The sequence below is a fragment of the Aegilops tauschii genome, chromosome 4 (assembly GCF_002575655.3).
Source record: "Aegilops tauschii subsp. strangulata cultivar AL8/78 chromosome 4, Aet v6.0, whole genome shotgun sequence".
Classification (NCBI taxonomy): Eukaryota; Viridiplantae; Streptophyta; class Magnoliopsida; order Poales; family Poaceae; genus Aegilops; species Aegilops tauschii.
Window position 1 is genome coordinate 506,999,441 of NC_053038.3, and position 24,251 is coordinate 507,023,691.

The 24,251-nt window shown below is 47.2% G+C and overlaps 1 pseudogene; it reads right to left on the reverse strand.

The window, feature by feature from the left end:
- Positions 1-21,135, reverse strand: part of LOC109736176 (uncharacterized) — a 46,177-nt pseudogene extending 25,042 nt beyond the window's left edge.
- Positions 21,136-24,251: the final 3,116 nt, after the last annotated feature.

Sequence of the window (24,251 nt, forward strand, 5' to 3'; positions counted from 1 at the left end):
TTGATCTACAATAACATAGACATGCAAAATAACTATCAGGACTGAGTTCATGATAATTTAAAGTTCAATTAATCATATTACTTAAGAACTCCCACTTAGATAGACATCCCTCTAGTCATCTAAATGATCACGTGATCCAAATCAACTAAACCATGTCCGATCATCACGTGAGATGGAGTAGTTTTCAGTGGTGAACTTCACTATGTTGATCATATCTACTATATGATTCACGTTTGACCTTTCGGTCTCCGTGTTCCGAGGCCATATCTGCATATGCTAGGCTTGTCAAGTTTAACCTGAGTATTCTGCGTGTGCAAAATTGGCTTGCACCCATTGTATGTGAACGTATAGTGATGCGGAGCATCCCACGTTCATCCCCATGTACACTCCGACTACTCTCCAAGCCCCAAGGATACATACGACGAGACCTCGAATATACGCCATTGGACATAAGGTGAACTCGCTCCTCTCCGAACCTTCACTTTCTACATGTGAGATATGGCTACTACCTCCAACGTGTGTGCTATGCATGATCAGGTACTTAGTGGAAAGCCACGGAGCCACCACATCCAACGGACGAGCTAGCGAGGACACCAAGTACAAGGACAAAACGGAGAAGCTGCCAGAAATCTACAGCCACCGGACGACCGGTCATTACCGGACGTCCGACGCCTAGAGTCTTCACCAGCCAGGCCAAGTCCTAGCCAACGAGACCTACAGCGGTCGGACGACCGACGCCGACCGGACGTCCGACATCCTCCAGCGCCTAGATGACCGGCCCCCACCGGACGACCGGTGCCATCACACCCGAGCCGAATTAGCGGAAGTCCGGAGACTACCGGACGTCCGGACGCCCACAAGCCACCGGACGATCGGTCCCCAGCGGACGTCCGGTTCCTGTCTGCGCATAGTGTATTGGGTCGAGCCCATGTACCCCTTCGCCCTCACTTACCCCTTCGTGGCTCTAGACTATATATACTCCTCCACCTCCTCCTAGTCAGGGTTAGCAAAGGATTAGCTCATGTTTGTGTGAGAGCTTTGCTCATCCACTTGGTTTACCTTCTCCTCGGAGATCGCGCCTCCTCGGAGAAGATCCTTCCAAGTGGATTCAAGACCCCCTCTTGGGTGGCCCCATCAAGACCTCCTCACGGAGAAGAACCCGGTTACCTCTTGTATCGTCCTTTGTTGATCGTGGATCGTGTATCTCCCCTTGTGTTCTTGGATCTAGCGCATGTGTAATCGAATCTTGTTGGTTTGAGTGATTCTCTCGTGTTTCCCCTCGTGTTTCTCCTCGTTTTCCCCTCGTGATCTTCGTGTTCTTCGCGGGATCCGCTCCTTTCGTAAAAGATCGGGCCGTTAGGGTTCTACCCTACATCATCTTGGTATCATGAGCCACGTTGATCACGTATTTGGAGCCCCTACCCCGTGTTTTCTAGCTTGATTTTGTTGTGTTCTTCCCCAATTTCGAAAATCCCCACCAAAAATAGCCCCAATTTTTTTGTGATTTGTTGGTTTGAAGAAGTTTTGTTGATTTTGATCCATGGATTTGCTTGGTTTCGAGTTGATCTAGCATTTCCCCAAGTTTCCCCATATTTCATCCACGAAATCTCGTCAATTTTGACCCCAAAATCCCAAAATTCCGCCCAAAATCGCATCCCGAAACTCGCATCTCGCGTTGACCCCGACCCACCGGACGACCGATGTTTTACGGACGTCTGGACCCCCTCGAAGCACCGGACGTCCGACCTTTCCCGGACGACCGGAACCCCTAACCCGAACCGAATTTACGGATTTCCGAGCCCGACCGGACGTCCGACCACCGGACATCTGTCCTTTCCCGGACTCCATCATCTTGGTATCTACATCAAGAACACCGCCACTCATCATCGCAACGGACGGTAACCTCGACGACATCATTGTATATTCCCCTTGCAATTTCATTGATAACCCCTAGCCCATTTTGCGTCACTTGCCTATCAAGACTAGCCATTTGAGTATTGCCGGCAACGTTACTTGTGCACATTAGTGATCTACACCATCCATTTCATACATACCATATCATATTGGTATCATATCATCTCATGTGCCTCAAGCTTGTTCCCGCATATACACAATTGCTATCTTGGTTTGTGCATTGTGCAAAAGTGGCCATACAAAAAAATAAGCTTTTAAGAAAAGAAAAAGAGAAAGAGCAAAGAAGCTTGTAAGCAAGTGCCATATCATCATACCACATTGCATAAGATTGTCATATCCGATCATCTTGGATCATCTTGAGAGAAACACCGGGAACCATACATATATCGCATACTTGGGATAGAAAGTTTATCCATTTTGCATCTTATAGGTTGTGCACAAGTGTCGTATCCGCCTATAGAGCAATCGTGCTAGCGTCTCTCTTGAGTTGTGCAACACGAGCGTTTTCCGTGGATTCCACATTTTGTGCTCATTCCTTGGTTGCACGACCCCATTTATCAATCCGTGTGTGTGTTTCCATGTGCCACATATTGCTATTGGTCTACTTGTTTCGCTTGCGAATTTGTGAATTTCTTTCAACATTATTGACTCATGCTAACATTTTGCATCAAATTTTTGTGCCACTATCCTCACCGAGCTCCACTATAAGCCTTACTTGTGTAGGTGTGAGAAATCGACGAGATTGGTACCAATTGTGCTATTTCCTTGTTACATCATTGAGTGATCATTGATCCATTTTCAACATCGGTCAAGGTACATTTGGTATAGTTCTTCTCTTTCTCCCACTCATATTTGCTCGAGTCTTGTGATGGATAGGCAAGGCATTTCATCTCCGGTCTTCGACAACAACGACGGCGTGAACAACTACATCACCAAAGCGTCCATCTTCGATCTACAACGACAAATGCAAGGCGCACAATCAAGATTGCGAGAGCGCATCGAGAACCTTTCCATCGACATTCGTCACTCCGAAGCAAGGAAAAGGGACTACATCGACAACAAGCTTTCCGCACAAAAGGAGGAGCAAGATGCAAGGATGGAGGAGATTCAGACCTTGTTGATCAACCGTTCTTCCCCTTCATCATCCTCAAGGCGGCGACGTTCAAGTCACAAGTCTTCGGAGCGCAAACAAGATACAAGCGCAAGTCGTCCACATCCACATCTCCATGGCGACCATCGCCAACATCGTCATGAAGGGCAAGTCACCTCCAAGCATTATGTGCACGACGACGACGAACGACATCTACTACGAGCTCAAGTGCGACAAGGACACCATCAACATGAAGATGCTCCACAAGCGCAAATGCAAAAGTCCCAACAATCCCTACTTCACGCCAAGTCCAAGCTTCATGAGCAAAAGAGAAGACCGTGAGACAAGCACCACCAAGACGGAGCTACGGCTACAACAACCACTTCGGCATCTTCGCCAAGTGCTATCAAGGCATCTTCGCCTTTGGACGTACGGCATCTTCGCCTACTTCCCACGAGTTTGCCTACATCGACATCTTCAACAACGAGGCGACCACCTACAAGTGAGGGAGAAACTTCCATCTTCAGAAGCCCCTCAAGGACGATGGCCGAGCATGGGAAATTCCCTTCGGTCATGGAGACGAGCTACGAGGTGCCACATCATATGGGCCTCCTACAACACGACGGCGACAAGACGGTTGAGCAAGGGCCATCCCCTTCGACCACGGCGACGAGCATGAACCTCTTCAACAACATGAAGACGGCGCCCATATTGGACTCATTCTCCGAGTCTAGCTACGACACCGCACATGAGACCTTATCTTTGGTCTTGGAGGAGAATGATGATGTGCCATCTTCGGCCTTCATCCACGGCTACGACTACGACATGATTGAGCATGGAGACGTTTGCACCTACACCTCTCCAACACCCACATTTGATGAGATGTCCCAATTGCCATGTGAGGAGAGCCACCAACCCATGAGTGAGATGAGTGACTCCACCATATATGACATTGAGTGCATTTCCTATGAGAGGATGAGTGTGACCACCACTAGTCCCACACATGATAGTATGCCACACATCCTATGTGAGGTTGAGAGCCATTCGAGTGACTCCACCAACCATAAGAGTGAGAGCATCTAAGAGGGAGTGAGTGAGCCACACCACTTAGAGAGTGAGGTAGTTGACACGGCATGTGAGGCCACTATGATTTCTAACAACTTAACCTCTACTCCGAGTGTGTTTTCTTTGGTGCTAGGTCTCCAACATGACGACATGCCTATCCTCGACGAGTCCATACCTCCAATGGAGACGACGATGGCCATGGTGGACGACGATGCACCACCCACATGGTTCCATCAAGATGAAGATGACAACGAGTGGATCTTCGACACCTCACCTACAACACATGAGAAATGCTCCAAAGGTAACATAGGTGATGGTGCTTCTCTTGTCCCACTAGTGGACAATCTCACCAATGATAGCTTGCATGATGTTGATCCACCTATTCCCATGCTTCATGCTAGTGCGACTTCTTCATGTCATGACTTACCTATTTATGATGAATATGATGATGAGCATGTTGAGTTGCCTAGTTGTGATGCTATGCTCCATAGGATATCTTGTGAAAATTCTTTTGGTCACATCATGTTTGACAATCCTTTGAACTTGTCATATGCTATGAGTGAGATCTCCCATATTGCATCATTTCAATCTCAACATAGTAACTATGCATGCCCCATTAAAATAAATCCTATTTGCACTTATGGCATAGATGACGTGATGATGGTCATTGGTTTTTGTTTTTCATGTGATGATTTGTCATGCTTCCTTTACATGATTTGCGCAATTCATCTACTATGTCATGCCATAATCATGTAGAACCAAATATGCTTTGTTTTGGATGTCGTCAATATTCTCCATGTGATGTTTCCAATAATGCTCATGAGGAGACCCCCATAGTTTCCTCATACATAAGATTTTGATGCATTCCATACTTTGCATGAGTCCCATAATTGCGAGCACCATATGCATTCCATGAATAACAATGCTCTACATATTTCTCATGATGCATTACACAATTTGAGTATCCATTATGCTATACATAAAAACAAGCCTATCATGATGGATGACATGTTTCTATACCATGCATATCATTTATTTGAGCATTGGATATTTTGTGCTAACCAACACAAGCACGTGTGCATCATGATGGATGATGTGTACATATACCATGCACACACAATTTTCCCTTGCCTTTGTTTTGTGTAGGTACTCATGTACACTCCTCAACCTCTCTATCCCAAGAGTTGACGAAACGAGCTCTTGAGAACAACGATGATTTGGGATCCCGAGGATTATATATCATTCCCACCATTCCCTTTGCGCAAGGACTACGCGCATCTCTTCTACTTGGCTCTCACACGGCTTTGGGCTATATATCACTTGTTACGTTATGCCCATTTTCTCGTGTTCACTTTGCATGATATGCCTCTTTCCATGCCTTTGACATGCAATTGTGACCCTTGCTTGCACTTACATATGATTCACCATTATGCTACTTCTATGTGTATTTGCATGTTTGGTCCGGTGGAGACCCTTGTTGCTATTGCCATGTTTATCATGTGCCTCGTGCTATTGATGCTTGTTGTGTTGGGAGAGTCATGATGTCCCATTTCTATTTACATATGGCCTCTCGCCAATACATTGATGCTATTTTCCTCATATCTTGGTTTCATGATTGTGATATGTCATGTGCATTATATATGCCCACTAGTTGCACCCATGACATGATTGCCATGATTACCTCTAGTATGTTGCATCTTCGCACTACTAGCTTGCTTGACTTGATCAATATGATTGCTTGCTTTGTCGCATCACCCATGTTCCACTCTTACTCGCTTTCTTGGGTTGATGACATATATTTTGATGCCTCTCACTTGATTTCTCATGATCATTGTCTCTTGTCTCCATTAGTTGCATCTCTCACATCACCTTGTATTGAGTGCAACCATGCTATGCTTATTGATCTTGGAGACTTGGACATATTACTTGTGATGCATGCTTGTTTGATTGAGCCTATTGTATTTGGTTGTTCTCGCATCATATGCCTCCATACTATGAAATGCTCCCCTGTCCTTTCTTATGATGAGCATGATGCATACACTTGTTGGGTATCTTACCACACGAATGATAGGTTTTGCACTTCCCCTAATCTCATTTGTTTTTCCAAGTGTTTGTCATGTTCTTTCATTTTGAAGGATTCACACGGCGGTACCATCACGAGACATATTGGTTATGTGAAGGCATACAAGATGCGCAACTCCATCATCCTTGATACACTCCTAAAGGTGACCTCCTTCCCTTTGAGCCACCCTCACATATGCATATTGGATGGGTCATTCTTTCATTGTTGTTTCCTTCTTGTTGCATACATGATACATCTCGCGAATGGAGGAGCGACATTGGAGATTGGCTCTATGGACCTTCAAGTTGAGGAGTGCTCGGACTTAGTGGATTCACCAACGGACCACCATTTCTACCACGACATTGAGCCATGGTACAACAACTCCCATAACAAGTTTGCACTTTATACATGGATTGACTTGCATTATGATTGCCTTGGTGCATCTTGTATTTCTATGTGATCCATGATATATGAGCTTGAGCACTTTCTTAGCAAATTTGTTGTGATCTTCCTTGATGGCATATTCTTACATCATGATCATATTGCCTACCATCAATTGCATGATAACATAATCATATTGAGCATCCATTGCCATATTCATGCTTTTGATAAACCGTCTCACTATGACATCATTTTGCACCGTGGTTGCATTGATCACATTCACAACACCTTTGTGTGCCCAATGAATGAATTTTCTCTCATGAATGCTTCACATGTCATTTTACATCATTTGGATAAGCATCTCGTGCCTTTTCATGAAAAATTCCTTTGGACGAACTCATGCTTATTTGATGGACATCTTGTGTGCACTAACCATTGTATTTCCGAGTGTCGTTTGTGTTTGCTCCTTTTACATGTATACCACTCCGGCGACACCTTGGAGTACTTGGATTGCGCCATGTCTTCAACTCCGTCCAACTTCAAGTCCGTCCACAACAACCATTTCCATGGTGATGAGGATCACGATCCGAGGTCGGATCTTTCCCAAGGGAGGGGAGATGATGCGGAGCATCCCACGTTCATCCCCATGTACACTCCGACTACTCTCCAAGCCCCAAGGATACATACGACGAGACCTCGAATATACGCCATTGGACATAAGGTGAACTCGCTCCTCTCCGAACCTTCACTTTCTACATGTGAGATATGACTACTACCTCCAACGTGTGGGCTATGCATGATCAGGTACTTAGAGGAAAGCCACGGAGCCACCACATCCAACGGACGAGCTAGCGAGGACACCAAGTACAAGGACCAAACGAAGAAGCTGCCAGAAATCTACAGTCACCGGACGACCGGTCATCACCGGACGTCCGACACCTGGAGTCTTCACCAGCCAGCCCAAGTCCCAGCCAACGAGACCTACAGCGGTCGGACGACCGACGCCGACCGGATGTCCGACATCCTCCAGCGCCCGGACGACCGGCCCCCACCGGACGACCGGTGCCATCACACCCGAGCCAAATTAGCGGAAGTCCGGAGACTACCGGACGTCCGGACGCCCACGAGCCACCGGACGACCGGTCCCCAGCGGACGTCCGGTACCTGTCTGCGCACAGTGTATTGGGCCGAGCCCATGTACCCCTTCGTCCTCACTTACCCCTTCGTGGCTCTAGACTATATATACTCGTCCACCTCCTCCTAGTTAGGGTTAGCAAAGCATTAGCTCATGTTTGTGTGAGAGCTTTGCTCATCCACTTGGTTTACCTTCTCCTCGGAGATCGCGCCTCCTCGGAGAAGATCCTTCCAAGCGGATTCAAGACCCCCTCTTGGGTGGCCCCATCAAGACCTCCTCACGGAGAAGAACCCGGTTACCTCTTATATCGTCCTTTGTTGATCGTGGATCGTGTATCTCCCCTTGTGTTCTTGGATCTAGCGCATGTGTAATCGAATCTTGTTGGTTTGAGTGATTCTCTCGTGTTTCCCCTCGTGTTTATCCTCGTTTTCCCCTCGTGTTCTTCGTGTTCTTCGCGGATCCGCTCCTTTCGTGAAAGATCGGGCCATTAGGGTTCTACCCTACATCATATAGCTTATCAAACCCGATCATCACGTGGTGTCTCGGCACGACGAACTGTAGCAACGGTGCATACTCAGGGACAATACTTATACCTTGAAATTTAGTGAAAGATCATCTTATAATGCTACCGCCGTACTATGCAAAATAAGATGCATAAAAGATAAACATCACATGCAACCAAAATGTGTGACATGATATGGCCATCATCATCTTGTGCTCATGATCTCCATCACCGAAGCATCGTCATGATCTCCATCATCACTGGCGCGACACCTTGATCTCCATCGTAGCATCGTTGTCGTCTCCCCAACTATTGCTTCTACAACTATCGCTACCGCTTAGTGATAAAGTAAAACAATTACACGGCGCTTGCATTGCATACAATAAAGCGACAACCATATGGTTCCTGCCAGTTGCCGATAACTCTGTTACAAAACATGATCATCTCATACAAAAATTTATATCACATCATGTCTTGACCATATCACATCACAGCAAGCCCTGCAAAAACAAGTTAGACGTCCTCTACTTTGTTGTTGCAAGTTTTACGTGGCTGCTACGGGCTTCTAGCAAGAACCGTTCTTACCTACGCGTGAAACCACAACGATTTTTCGTCAAGTGTGCTATTTTAACCTTCAACAAGGACCGGGCGTAGTCAAACTCGATTCAACTAAAATTGGAGAAACGGACACCCGCCAGCCACCTGTGTGCGAAGCACGTTGGTAGAACCGGTCTCATGAACGTGGTCATGTAATGTCGGTCCGGGCCACTTCATCCAATAATACCGCCGAATCAAAGTAAGACATTGCTGGTAAGCAGTATGACTATTATCGCCCACAACTCTTTGTGTTCTACTCATGTATATAACATCTACGCATAGACCTGGCTCAGATGCCATTGTCGGGGAACGTAGTAATTTCAAAAAAATTCCTATGATACGCAAGATCTATCTAAGAGATGCATAGCAACGAGAGGGGAGAGTGTGTCCACGTACCCTCGTAGACCGAAAGCGGAAGCGTTTAGTAACGCGGTTGATGTAGTCGAACGTCTTCGTGATCCAACCGATCCAAGTACCGAACGTACGACACCTCCGCGATCTGCACACGTTCAGCTCGGTGACGTCCCTCGAACTCTTGATCCAGTTGAGGCCAAGAGAGAGTTTCGTCAGCACGACGGCGTGGCGACGGTGATGATGAAGTTACCGGCGCAGGGCTTCGCCTAAGCACTACGACGATATGACCGAGGTGTGTAACTGTGGAGGGGGCACCGCACACGGCTAAAAGATCAACTTGTGTCTTCTAGGGTGCCCCCTCCCCACGTATATAAAGGAGGGAGGTGGGGAGGGCCGGCCGGCCCCTAGGGCGCGCCCAAGAGGGGAGTCCTAAGTCCTAGTAGGATTCCATCAAAATGGAGAGAGGGGGAAGGAAGGAGAGGGAGAGGGAGTACGAAAGGGGGGCGCTGCCCCCCTTCCCTTGTCCAATTCGGACTGCAAGGGGGGCGCGGACTGCCCTGGCTGCCCTCCTCTCTCTCCAATAAGGCCCACGGTGGCCCATTAGTTCCCCCGGGGGGGTTCCAGTAACCCCTCCGGCACTCCGGTTTTATCTGAAACTATCCGGAACACTTCCGGTGTCCGAATAACATGGTTCAATATATCAATCTTTATGTCTCGACCATTTCGAGACTCCTCGTCATGTCCGTGATCTCATCTGGGACTCCGAACAAACTTCAGCCATCAAAACACATAACTCATAATACAAATCATCATCGAACGTTAAGCATGCGGACCCTACGGGTTCAAGAACTATGTAGACATGACGAGACACATCTCCGGTCAATAACCAATAACGGTACACGGATGCTCATAATGGCTCCTACATATTCTATGAAGATCTTTATCAGTCAAACCGCATAACAACATACGTTATTCCCTTTGTCATCGGTATGTTACTTGCCCGAGATTCGATCGTCGGTATCATCATACTTGGTTCAATCTCGTTACCGGCAAGTCTCTTTACTCGTTCCGTAATACTTCATCCCGCAACTAACTCTTTAGTCACATTGCTTGCAAGGCTTATAGTAATGAGCATTACCGAGAGGACCCAGAGATACCTCTCCGAAACACGGAGTGACAAATCCTAATCACGATCCATGCCAACCCAACAAATACCTTCGGAGACACCTGTAGAGCATCTTTATAATCACCCATTTACGTTGTGATGTTTGATAGCACACAAACTGTTCCTCCGGTATTCGGGAGTTGCATAATCTCATAGTCTGAGGAACATGTATAAGTCATGAAGAAAGCAGTAGCAATGAAACTGTAACGATCATAACGCTAAGCTAAGGAATGGGTCTTGTCCATCCCATCATTCTCCTAATGATGTGATCCCATTCATCAAATGACAACACATGTCCATGGTTAGGAAACATAACCATCTTTGATAAACGAGCTAGTCAAGTAGAGGCATACCAGGGACACTTGTGTTTTGTCTATGTATTCACACATGTACTAAGTTTTCGGTTAATACAATTCTAGCATGAATAATAAACATTTATCATGAAATAAGGAAATAAATAATAACTTTATTATTGCCTCTAGGGCATATTTCCTTCACATGTTCATGTCGACAATACGAACTTTTTCATGTAGACCACTTCTCCATTTGAGGCCATCTTAATTAAGTTGTTGACCAAGCCAAAATTGGGTGTCAACAAGAGGACCGGCCCAAGTGACTTTCTGCATGATCGTTCGCTTTTCTTCTCTGCCTCTTCATTAGTTCCTTTTTTTGCTTTTCAATTTTCTAATCATATTGAACTAGTTCTAAATACATACATTCCCAATTTTAATTTACTAATAAATTTTAAGTGTTTCAAATGTATTAGAAAAATGTTAACGCAGCATAAAAGTTTTGTAAGCAAGACTTTTAGAAAATTTTGATAGCAATTAAACAATGTTCATGACATTTAAAAAATACTCATGTGTTTCAAAAGAATGTTCATGCCAATTTAAAAAAAAAGTTCAAGAAATTACCATGTATATCAAAACTATATTTCACACCATTCAAAAATATATGTGTTACTTGAAACAAATTTCACACGTTTCAAACATAAAGTTTGCAATAATTTAAAAATATACAAAATGTGAAAAACTATCATATAGATTAAATAATTAGCTTCATATCATTTAAAAAATGGTCAATGTGTGTTTGAAAAATTGTGTACATGTATTTTGAAAAAAATCATCATGTATTTCGAAAATATTCAATGTGTATAACAAGAATCTTCCAGATGTACAAAAAATGGAAAACAAATGTATTGAAAAAGTAGACATATATTGAAAAAAGGAAAACCAAAAAACCAAAAAATCCCAAAGGAAACTACTCCCTACGTTCCTAAATATAAGTCTTTCTAGAGATTTCAATATGGACTACATATGGATGTATATAGACATAGTTTAGAGTGTACATTCACTCATTTTTCTCCGTATGTAGTCCATGTTGGAATCTGTAAAAAGACTTATATTTAGAAACGGAGGGAGTAGTACAGAAATCTAAAAATGGAAAGAAAAACTAATAAACACCGGCACAGAAAACATGCAAAAAAAAAAACACGGAAGCCTCTAAAACATGTTTGAACCGGTCACAGAACCTTCCGAAAACCCGCTCCCCAGGGAAAACAAATTGGGCCGACCCATCTGGTGATCGCCAACTGTGAAACGGAGCGAGATATAGCTCTTGCGTGGTAGGGAGGTCCTATTCATCGCTCTTAGCGATTCTTGGAGATGGATAGTGGCCGAACGCATGGATGGCCCAGCTCAAGTAGCCCTCCCGCTTTTGGATAAAAAACTGGCAGCTAGTAAGATTTACAAACCGGTTACCCATTTCTCAAAGATTTAAATGTATTGTTAAAAAATGCTCATGAACTTCAAAATGTTCATACAATTTTGAAATGCTCATCTTTACAAAGAAGTTCATCATTATATGTATACACGTGTTCATGAATTTTCAAATTATTCACAAATTAAAAGAGAAAAATGAAAATAAACACATACAATTAAAAAACTAAAACGAAAATGAAAATAGAAATTAAATAAAATCAACCAAAACCCATCAAAACCGGTAAGAATTCAACAGAGAAAAGAAACAATCACAAAAGACCATAGACGAAAATCAATGGGAACCAGCTATGGTTTACAGATGAAGCTCCCAAATGGCGACGTTCCATGGTGGGAGAGGTGCGCAATATAGAGATTATTCATTGCTATGAACAATGAATAGCATTTCCCACATGGTTCGTTTAAAGAGAATGTCCCATGGAAATTAAGTTACGGTGGAAAACTGGTAAACCCGAAATAGAAAAGTATGTTTTGAAGTTTCAAACATTCTAAAATATGATATGTTAAGAAGGTGGTATTGTATTAGCATGTAAAATTCCAAGTTCAAAAATAAATTCATTTTGAGGTAGTGTGGCCGCTTTTGGGAGCATCGGTAATGTTCGCTGCAAATCCACATATCAAGAGAGTGTTCGTAGTTTCAGATTTCTGGTCTGTTATAACGCATATGTAAATTCGCAGCCCCCCAGACAGGGGCTAAAATATTAGGCCCTCATAACTGCCCAGCCAAACCCTACCTTTCACCCAAATATCACATTGGCCTAAGAAAAATTGTCACATAGTTTGGGGGCTTTGTCTCGCTTCATGCATGACCAAAGGATGTCACACCTCAAAGGCACGTCGCTACAACTGAACTGGCCCAGGTAGGTTGATGTAGATCCGTTCATTTTTTTCTCTCCTTCTTCATTCGTTCAATTTTTTTTGTGTTATCCTACTTTTGTTTGTATTATTAAAAATATATAAAAATAATTAATTACTCCAAAAATAAATGTTCAGTGCACATTAGACAAAGCTTTACATTTCGATAGCACTTAAATAATGATCGTGAAGTTTAAATTTCTTTAAAGCACTTCAAAAAATGTACATGCCGCTTCTAAAAATGTCTATATAACTTTATAAAATGTATGCATGATTAAAAAAATATTTTGTACCATTCAAAAATGTAGGTGACACTTAAAAAAATGTTAACACGAAAATGTTCATGATACTTATACAATGTAAAACAATTGTTCACATTGTTTTAACAAAATAATGTTCAGTGTGTATCAAAAAGGTTCTGTGTGTATAGAAAAAAATGTATAACATGCATTGAAATTAGGAGACAAGTATTAGAAACATGAAGAAATTTAGTACAAAAATCGAAATCCTAAAGAAAATTATATGAAAACTGACACAAAGAACACACCAAAAAAACATATAGAAACTTCTAAAACCGGTCCGAGCCAGCCATTGAAGCTTCCTAAAACGCGCTCCCCAGAAACCATTATTGGACCGGCCCATCTGGCGATCGTGTACTGCGAGACGGAGTGAGATATAGCTCTTGCATGGTTCGGGAGGTCCTATTCATCGCTCCTAGAAGTACTTAGCGACGGATAGTGGCTGCACGGGTGGATGGCCCGGCCCAAGTAGCCCTCCTGCTTGAGGATAAAAAACCAGCAGCTACTCATACTGAAAAAGGGGCTACCAATTTTTCACTGATTTGTGTATTATTAAAAAAAATGTGACTTAAAAATGTTCATAAATTTGAAATGCTTCTTTTTAAATGAAAGTCATGAATATATACAGGTGTTCATGAATTTCTAATTTATTCATGAATTAAATGGGAAAAATAAAAATAAAACCCATAAACATTAAAAAGAAAAAATGAAACCAAAAATAAAAATAAATAAAAACCCAAAGGAATCCCACAGAAAAAAAAGGTGAGAATTAAACAGAAGAGGGGGGATCACAAAAGGTCGTAAATGAGAATTAGTGGGAACCAGCTATTGTTTACTGCTGAAGGGACCGGACGATGTTGGGAGAGGCAGACAATATAGCGACATTTCATTGCTATGACAATGAATAGGATTTTCCACATGGTTGGTTTAAAGAGAATATTCCTTGGAAATCAAATTAAAGTGGAAACCGGTAAACACCATGTAGAAACTATGTTATGAAGTTTCAAAAAATCTCAAAAATGGGTATGTTAAGTAGGTGGTATTCTATTAGCATGTGAAACTCCAAGTTGAACCACAAATTAATTTACGAGGTATCAAAATAACAAATTCAACAATAAATTATGCCAAATAGTAAATTTCACTATTTATTGTTGAGTTTCTTTTGTAGCGTGTAAATGAACTTTTGCTTGAACTCGGAATTTCACATGCTAAAAGAATGTCAACTTCTTAACATGTCGTGTTTTTAAAGAAATTTTCTAACATGGTTCTCATGTAGTTTTCGTTGTAATTTACTCCCTCCGTTCCAAAATAGATAACCCAACTTTATACTAATTTTGTACTAAAGTTAGTACAAAGTTGGGTCATCTATTTTTAGAACGGAGGGAGTAGTTTCCACTAGATGGTCTTCCGTTGGATTAGGAGAGAGTGGTGGTTGGAAGACCCGCGTGAGCTCACAAGATACGGTCCGACGGTGGTTGGAAGAACCGCGCGAGCTCACGTTATACAGTCCGACAGAGAAGTGCTCGTTAAATATGGCCCTGAGGCCTTGACACATGAAGAAATGCTACACGGGCCACACATGAATGCCGATAAGCTGGTACAATACCTACCATTTTCTTTATAAATCTGAAAGTATTTACTTTTATTTTATCTGAATCTGTTTGATAGTGGACAGAAGTTCTTGTATCGTTGTTTATCTGCCTCGGAAAAAAATGATCATAGTGAAATAATGTTTATGTATCTCTGAATTTTTTTTAAAATTTTCTGGAAAGCAAAAGAAAAATCTATAAATAGTCAAAACCAACATAGATAAAAAAAGATAGATAAAAAAGGAAAGTGAAAGGAGAAAAATACTAATGACTTTCCTTCTACCCGCCATTGACAACTGATTGGCAATGACCCTTTTTGGAGTGGTGAAGCAGTCATAAATCTACCAGTGGTATTTGCTAGGCCTGATAACGAACGGTCGATGGTTGTAACATGCTGGCAGAAGACCACAAGGCACCGAATTTTTGCTACAATGGAGCCTTCTCATGTATCTACTCCCTGTCTCGGAAGGTGCTATCAAAGCTTGCCGCCATGGCCACACTATAGTGATAGCTCCGGGCTTGCCGGATCTAACAACGACGGGACTCTAAAAGCTAGGTTCATCATCAGCGACCCCGATTTCCGACATTGCCCAGAAGCTTTTGTGTCATGTGTGTTTTCCTACAAAGACATGGTGGACATGCTGCGGGGATTTTGGAGGTCTCGTGCACATGTTGCGTGCATGCTGCGAATCGTTGGTTCAGGGTTTAGGGTTTAGGGTTAGCGTTAGGGTTAGGGTTTAGGGTTTACGCGCCCCCGGGACAAGCCGGCGCTAAAATCAGCGCGGGGCGAGCGGGTTCCCAGCCGCTCGCCCCAGGGTCGCCCCCAGACGCGGGTTTTTTATTTAGAAAAATAAATAAATTCGATAATGTTCGGCTAAATTCGGCAAACTTGACATAATTTTGAACATGTTCGGCGTTACATAAGTTATTTAAAAAAACTACGGGGCGAAGAAGTCTCTGAGCGCGGCGAAGTTGCCTACGTCGCCGCCGTCGTCGTCGGCGGCGGCGGCCTTCTCCATCTTGATGGCGCGGCCGCCCCAGCTGGACCCCTGCCTGGCATCTCCATGGCGGACCGGTGGCGGCGGCACGTCGTCGTCGTCGCTGTCGTCGAGGACGACCACGCCTCCCTCGTCCCGGCCATGACGCTGAGCTTCGAAGCGCTCGAAGGCGAGGATCTGGCACTGTAGCTCCGTCTGCGCCCAGTCGTCGCGCGCCCACTTCAGGGCCGCCGCGTCGTCGAGCTCCTCCTCCTTGACGCCGCCGGTGAGCCCGGGCTCCTTCTTCACGACGGGGAGCCCCGGCTTCGTCTTGACGGCGGCGAGCCCCGGCTCCGTCTTTGGCTTGACGAAGTGCGGAGGAGCCAAGGAGGGGGCGCGCCTGCCACCCTCGTTGATGACGATGCCGGCGCTGCGGGTGCGCCGGCCGAGCGGCGTCTCCGCGGCAGGCTCGTCCTTGACGCCGAACAGCGCCGGCGAGCCGGAAGGATGGGAGGAGGAGCGGGAGGATGACTGAGAGGAGGAAGAGGAGGAGGAGCCGAACCACCTGGGCGCCCATGGCCCGGCGCTCCGGCGGGGGGGGGGGGGGGGGGGGGGGACGGCCGCGGCAGGGTATGCCAGCGGCGGGTCATTGCCGCCCTCGAGGTACGCCAGCACCTCGTGGAGTGTGCGGCCGGGGACGCCCCACCAGACGCGGCGGCCGTCGCTGTTCTTGATGCCGCCCACCATCGGTGCCCCGTTCGTGGACGCCAGCCGCTGCCCCTGCAGGAGAAGCGTTCGGCCATCGGGAAGGGAAGGGGAGGAAAAGGAGATAGGCGACGCTCGGCGGCGGACGGGAGAGAGGCAGAGATCGGCGGCGGGTTTTGGCTCGGGATGGTGTGGCCAGCGGCGAGGGGGAGCCGCTGGTTTTATAACCCGCGCCGTGTGTACGTGTGGCGGGAAAAGAGGCGTCGCCACGCCGCCCGTGACACGTCGTCCGTGAGGAATCAATGGCAAGGCTGACCGCCTGCCATTGATTTCCCGCAGGAAACAGAGGCGTTCTGGGGGAAGACGAGGCGTCGTGTCGCTGACGCGGCTGGCCCGCAGGTCTTTCGCGCAAAAAACCGCTCGCCCCGGCACCCCCGGCACCCCCCAGCGTGCCGATTTCGGCCTGGGTCCACCGACACCAGTTTCAGCCCAAACCGATGAAAAACGGGCTCCTGAAAGCGTGACTGGACCAATTTTTCAGCGCCGGCGCAAAAAAACGCCTGAGAAGGGTCTATTTGGGGCGCGGCTGGAGATGCTCTAACCTGCAGCCGGCCGGTTCTCGCCATGTTGCGCTCCCGCTGCTCATGGCCTTCACGTGGGACTGACGTCGACCAGCACACCGTCGCCGCGCGTAGTACGTCCGGTCCGGGGACCAGACCGGAGCGTCTATCTTGGCAGCCTACGCATGATCGATGTGTACGTGCTCAGGCTACCACGTCCACGTCCACGTACGTCGCTGTTCAGCCTGGTAGGTTTGTACCCGGCCCGGGCAGTGTTTCCATTCCTAGCTAGGTAGCTAGCTAGCTACTTGTTGTGAATGAATCCAGTGCACGCAAGACCCACTTTGAAGTAAGTAACTTGGCATCTGTATATCCTTCTAGCTACTTTTACTACGTGGCCTCTTGGGTTGCCAGAACACTCGCACCTCTCGATCGATCTCACTCTTCGTCTTCCTCTCGCTCTCTGTTCACCGGCTAGCTGTTGGGCTGTGGAGCGTCCATGAGAGCCCCCCTGGCATCGCGCGACACGACACGAGGCCACAACCGAGGCGTACCCGGCGTGGCGCGCTCGACCGCGTCCCCGTCGGCCATGGCACCATCACCATGTGAGATGGAACGAACGAGCGACACACCACATGGCCCCGGCCGTGCCCCCAACGCCCGCACATGTAGGCCCGTCACATCTTTGCACGCGTGCAGGCACGCCCGGCCCGGCCTCACCTCCGCTCCGGCGAGAGCGTGCATGGCGACAAACCACCCCGGCTTTCGCCTCGTCCGGATCGCCGAGGCTTGGACGCGCTCGCCGCCGTCGCTGTCCGGCGCGCGCAACCTGTCGCCCAAATGCGAGTGCAGCCTGGCCACGACGTTACGTCGCGACAACCAACCAGCCCTGCCCGATCGATCGCTCGATCTAGCCAGTTTTAGCACGAACTGCTGCTGCATGCCTTTCGTGCCTGTGCCTGGTCCCGGCAGATCGATCGGTCGAATTATTAATCCGTGTGCGTTTGAATTTCAAAACATCCGACCGTTCCATTCACCAGTAGGCCTATAGCTAATAATCGTTTTTAGCGTACGGCGCTGTATCATATGCAGAGGCGTACTACAAGATACTGTACGTGGTGTACACCCTGCAGTCCTGCACTGCACACGCATGCATGCACGTGGCTCTGATGCATAATTGCATGTGCGCGCGCACGGAGTACCGAAAGCAAGGCAGCATTCAGTAGGCATGCACGATGGGTTCAGGTGGACTGTCTGATTGATGAACCGACGCAGACGTACGTATACGTTTGCATCTCCGGCGACCGACGCGACGACAAAATGCGGAATGCAATGCAATATGGTTACGCACGCACCATGGCCTCCAATTATTTAACGCCGATTGTACGTAGGTCTTGTGTTTGTTTATTACTCATTCCATCACGGGTCGCAATCCAAACAATTGCTTATTACTAGCTGCGTCTATAATTTGCCATATCTTATTAGAGCCAATAATAGATGGCAGTGCCAACACTTACGCCCCAAAAGGGTTCGAAATCCTACTCTTGCATCCACGACCGGCGACCATGGGAGACGCCACCAGCCGGCTCTCTTTCACTCTTTCAAGTAGACGAGAAACATTTTGCCGCTCGCAAAAAAAAAAAAAAAGAGAGAGAGAGAGACAAGAAACATTTTGCATATGCGTCGTGTGTACGTGTGCATGACAGCGTGCACTTGCACTGCCACTTTTTATTGTTACCGCAGCTATCATTCCACAGTCCGGCATCTAATCTAATCTAATCCAATCTATCTACGTTGCATCCGCCGGTACGTGGACGTGGAGTTGCTCTCCTCCACGGATCATCTCATCCTGCTGCTGCTGGCTGACGCGGTAGATCATCGTGTAGACGTACGTATAGTCCCTCTCCCCCTCTCGACATTCCTGTGCAGTTCGACAGGGACAACACGTAGCCAAATGTATCCGTCTCCTCTCTCTTTCTCTTGGCTGGTGGGAAATACGAGCCACGGGATCGATCGCGATCCGAGTAACTTTTAATTTTTGTGGCCATGCCATGACATGGATGATGCATGGGTGGTGTTTTTTGTCAAATTTATTTATGCTTTTATATATAGACAGAGATGGATGACAAGTACAACTCTGTTGTTTAATTTCTCCTCCTTGATAGGATATTAGTGCTCAGAACAATATTTTTGGTATTTTTAAGTGCCTGAACCCTGAATGGGTACTGTATGCTGTCCCTACGTACGCGTACGGACTGCCCGATCTGTTCTGTTACACTGACCCCCTAGCTACCAAATCAACACATAATATGTTAACCACTTCTACTTATCAATAGAAGCCAAAGGTAACACGCTAAACGAGCACTAGGTCAACACCACAGAGACATTTGGGCTTGATCCTCAAAAAAAAAAAAAAAGACATTTGGGCTTGGGATATAGTGCACCATGTTAATGCACGCAACCCCTCGAATATGTTGATCAGAACACAATATGTTCCTCAAAAGGACATAATTCGAGTCCACAAATTGCATTCCCTTGGTCTCGTAGATTAGATTAATCCGAACATTATGAACGTGATCATATGTAAATCTTCAGATCAAAAAAGCTCGCATAACTCGAGCCGACAAATTATATTCTTTTTTTGTTTGTTTCTGAAAAGACTAAATATATTCGCTTAATCACCATGACTAATTATATTCGGGCCGCGCCGCCTCGTCATCGGGCGCTGCCCAGCGTGCTTGCTCGTCGCGCTGGAGCATCCGCTCAGCGACAGCGGCGTGCTCTGCGCCGAGTGAAACAATGGCGATGGCGGAGGTGACAACCGCGGCACGACGTCCATAGCACGACGGGCCACCGAGCCGCGGCCATCTTGTTTCACAGAGGCACCGTAGCAGCCGCTCGGCTCGCAGGGGAGGAGGCGGACCCCGCGAAAGATCTGGCTCGCGATGACCAGCTGCTCGGGGGAGGCGGCGCCTCCTCCAGGCACCAGGACGCCGAAGTCAAAGTCGCTCGGCGTCACTGTGGTCCACCGCATGGAGAAGAGCTCGGTGAGATCCTCCATATAGATGAAGGAGGACCTTGAGCTCCCGAGGGCGTCGGCGGCGAGGCGGTCCAAGGAAGGCGGCGCCTGCTTGAGCCAGCCGTAGGAGAAGCTGTCACCGAGCTTCTTCACCGAGCCGCTCACCTTCATGAGGCGCGTGCGTGCGTGAGTGTCGACCCTTGAGGCCTTGACGCGTGAAGAGATTCTACACGGGCCACACATGGCATGCCAATAAGCTAGTACATTCCCTACCATATTTTCATTTTCTTTTACTTCATAAATCTTAAAAAATGTTATCAGTTTGATAATGGAAAGAAGTTCATGCATTGTTGTTCATGTACCTCAGAGAAAATGTTCATAATGAAATAATGGATGTGTTCCCCTTGAAAGCATTTTTATATTTTCTAGAAAGCGAAAGGAAATTTAAAAAATAGTTAAAACCAAGCATAAATGGTGAGAAAACAAAATATAAGGGGAAAAGGCAAGTGAAAAATAAAAAATAAAAAATGGGTTTTCGCCTACCCACCAATGACGACTGATTAGCAAAGACCCTTTTTGAAGTGGTGTGTGCTTGAAGCACTCATAAATCAACAGTGCTATCTGGGTCAATGGTTGTTACATGCTGGAAGAAGACTAGCATTGCGCCGGATTTTTACTTCAATGTGGCCTTCTTGTTTCTCTCCGTGCTGGTTCGCAAGGTGCTACCAAAGCTCCGTGCCATGGCCACACTATGGGGATTGCGTTGGAGGTCAAACCAGAGTTGTCTATGCCATAGAGGTCGGGAAGATGAAGGTGCCATGATGGATGGGTCTAGGCCTAACACTGCATACGCTCTTTCGACATTCTAGAAGCTCTCTGTGTGTGTTTTCCTACAAACACATAGGCGACATGCTGCGAGGATTTCCTACAAATCATAGAATTTCTACATTTCCACAAGAACCAAACTACCGCAGACCTGACAGTAATTAAAGCAGAGTTTTTATTATTAGATATCCAAAATCTTGCAGTGGATTCAAAGCCATCACCAACAGTGATTCCAAAGTGATTTTTCACAAAAGATCAAACGTTTTTAGCAACCACACAATCAAAAAAAAAAAACAAATGACAGTGGTGCAAGAATAAAATCCTGGCAGTGGGAGCCCATCGCTGTTGCGGGACTTGACTAGGATCTGACTGAGGAGAGGCTGCGAGCGACATGAGACGGACGTGGCCGCGCAGCTTTGTCCCCGTGTGCAGTGCAGGTGTGGAGCCACGTAACGTACTGCCTCGCGGCCGGCTCGCCATGTTGCGCCCCCGCTGGCCGATGGCCTTCACGTGGGAGTGAGGTCGACCGGCACACCCGCGCCCGGGGACCAGACCGGAGCGTCTGTCTTTGCAGCAGCCTACTTATGAATATGATCGATGTGCACCGTTGAGTAGACTTTTACGTACCGGCCCGGCCACTGTTTCTATCCCTAGCTAAGCTAGCCAGCAGCCTGTTCTGAATGAATCCAATGCTTGGCATCCTTCGACTTTTACTGTTCGCCTTCCTCTCATTCTCTGTTTGCCAAGTTCCGAAGAGCCGCAGCTGGGCCGGGGAGCGCCATGGCCATGGGAGCGTCCATCAGAGGCCCCCCTGGCATCGCGCGACACGGAGCCACAACGGAGCAGTACCCAGCGTAGCGCGCTCGGCCGCGTCCCCGTCGGCCATGCCAGCATGTGAGATGGAACAACGCCGGCCGGTCCCGGCCGCGCCCCAACGGCCGCGCATGCAGGCCCGTCTCGTCTTTGCACGCGTGCATGCCCTGCCCGGCCCCGGCCCGCACCAGGTCCGCCTCCCTCCCTCCGCTCCGGCGAGAGCGTGCGTGCATGGCGTCAAACTACGTAGCACACACTGTACGCCTTTCTTCCGAATTGTCAAGCAAGGCTTGGACGGGCTCGCCGCCGTCGGTGTTGGACGCGGGCAACCTGTCGCCCAAATGCGAATGCAGCCCGGCCAGGCCACGACGTTGCGTCGCGCCAGCCAGCCAACCCTGCCCGATCCATCCATCCATCCATCTAGAGCTAGTTTTAGCACGTACCCGCTGCATGCTTTTCCTGCCTGCGCCTGGTCCCGGCCGACCCATCGGTCCAATTATTAATCCGTGTGCGTTTGAATTTCAAAACATGCGACCGTTCCAACATTCATCAGCAGGCCTGCAGCTAATTATTTTAGCCTATCTCCCTATGGCACTGTATCACGTGTCACGTAGACGCGCAGGGACAAGATACTACGTACCTTTGTTCCCCTTAAACCTTCTTCAACGCCCGACCCTCAAGCCTCCCGCGACCGTTTGAATCACGCTGTCCGGATCGCGAAAACCATCCAACACGGTTCAATACCAGTTTGTGTAGTGCCGTAGTCAGGATATAGCTACGCCTTGGCCGGGCCAGCTTTGTTGGAACAGTAAACACTATAGCTACAGTAGCTAAAGTATACGATGTGTTTTAGTTCCACGCCCCAGGCCATGGCCCGGGCAGCCTGGGGCCTGGCTACGCCCCTGAATTTGTGTCACGGTCCGGACGTGTTTTCTCCCGCAAACCGAAGACAAACGTGGAGGAGGTTTACGGGAGTCCAGACACCTGAAACGTAGGTCTTCGACACCCCCGGCCCACACAGTCCCCCTCCTGGTTCCATTTTCTTTCACTCCGCCCCTTCCCCCCTTGCTTTGCATGCGCACCCTCAACCTCAGTCGCCGCTGCTGTTCGTCTCCGGCTGCCACAGAGGCATTGCCGGACATTCGCAATCAGTACTGACGCGCCCGCTGGAGCTTTCCACTCTGGAGCCGTTTGTACCCAGGTGCACTCTGTCCCTGTCGACGGCCTCCATGGCGGACACCACGTCCGGCAGGTATTCGGTCAAATGTCATTGAGCTTATTTTCAAATGCTCTGTCATTTTTTAGAGTACGAAAGATGGTGAGCTACTCGACCATGGAGGATGAGTTGTTGTGCGACGCGTGGCTGAACGTATCCGCAGATTTCATAGGCAGGAGCAGAGGGGAGCCCTTCTGGGAGAAAGTGCATGAAAAATTTCACCCACGAAAGCACATTGCGCCCTAAGAGATGTACATCATTCAACAACGCAACGTTAGGTCGTTGCCGTGTCACTGGCGCGCTATCCATGTCAGCGCCATCAAGTTTTACTACTTGGTTACTCAGCTCGAGGCAAGGTGGCCATCGCACGCGGACATGGAGGAGATGGTAAATTTTACTTTCTCTTTTTTTTGAAGCCGAAGTTTTACTTTCTCTTGCTTAACTTGTTGATTGATTCGTTCACTCAATGTTGGTCTACACATTTCTACACGCGCCGCCATGCTGTACCACGAGACAGGGGACAACCATTTACGTCCACACACTATTGGATCATGGATGAAGCCGATGGGGAGTTTGTGTGGAACGACATGATCTGTTCATGAAAACTTGCTGGACATTTGGGATCTAGTCGCATTAGAGATATTGTTGTACTAAACTTAATTTGCATGCTACGTATGGATGATTTGTACTATTTTCTATCCAAACTTTGATGAATATCGGCCACTTTCCATGAATTTTGTCCGGTTAATTAAAATGCGGTTTGAAATGTATGGGGCTAACGTTGGATGGCATCCTCCACATCCATGACAGCGGACTCCCCCCTCCCTCCCCGCCCCGTCCGCGAGGATTTTTGGGATATGTATGCAGTTCAATCCTCTGTCTCTTTAACATAAAGACGCTTTTGCAGTTCAGAGGGATCAGTAGATCCTATGGGGCCTTAGGGCATCTCCAACACCGACCCTCAAACCGTTCGCATACGTCCGGATCGCCGATGAAGAGATGAGTAGATCGAAAGGATCCAACCTGAAGACACATGAACTTCGATGCACAAAACCAAATCCGAGTGGATCCATCAAAGACAACCACCAACCAAATCCTGCAACATCTGTCGCAGACACATCTTCACACGCCCTCCGACGATACTAGACGCACCACCGAAACAGAGGGGGGGCCTTATTTACGAAAAAGGGTTTCCCCCCGCTTTACATTATATAGCAACGGACCAAGCATCCAACATCACAGTACATAAAGTAGTCAAGTCAAAGTCATGCTGGGGGCACAGCAAGACAAGCCCCAAAGAACGCTAAAAAAGAAGCTAATCCGGCTCGGGAGGTGGCGGAGGAGGTGGTG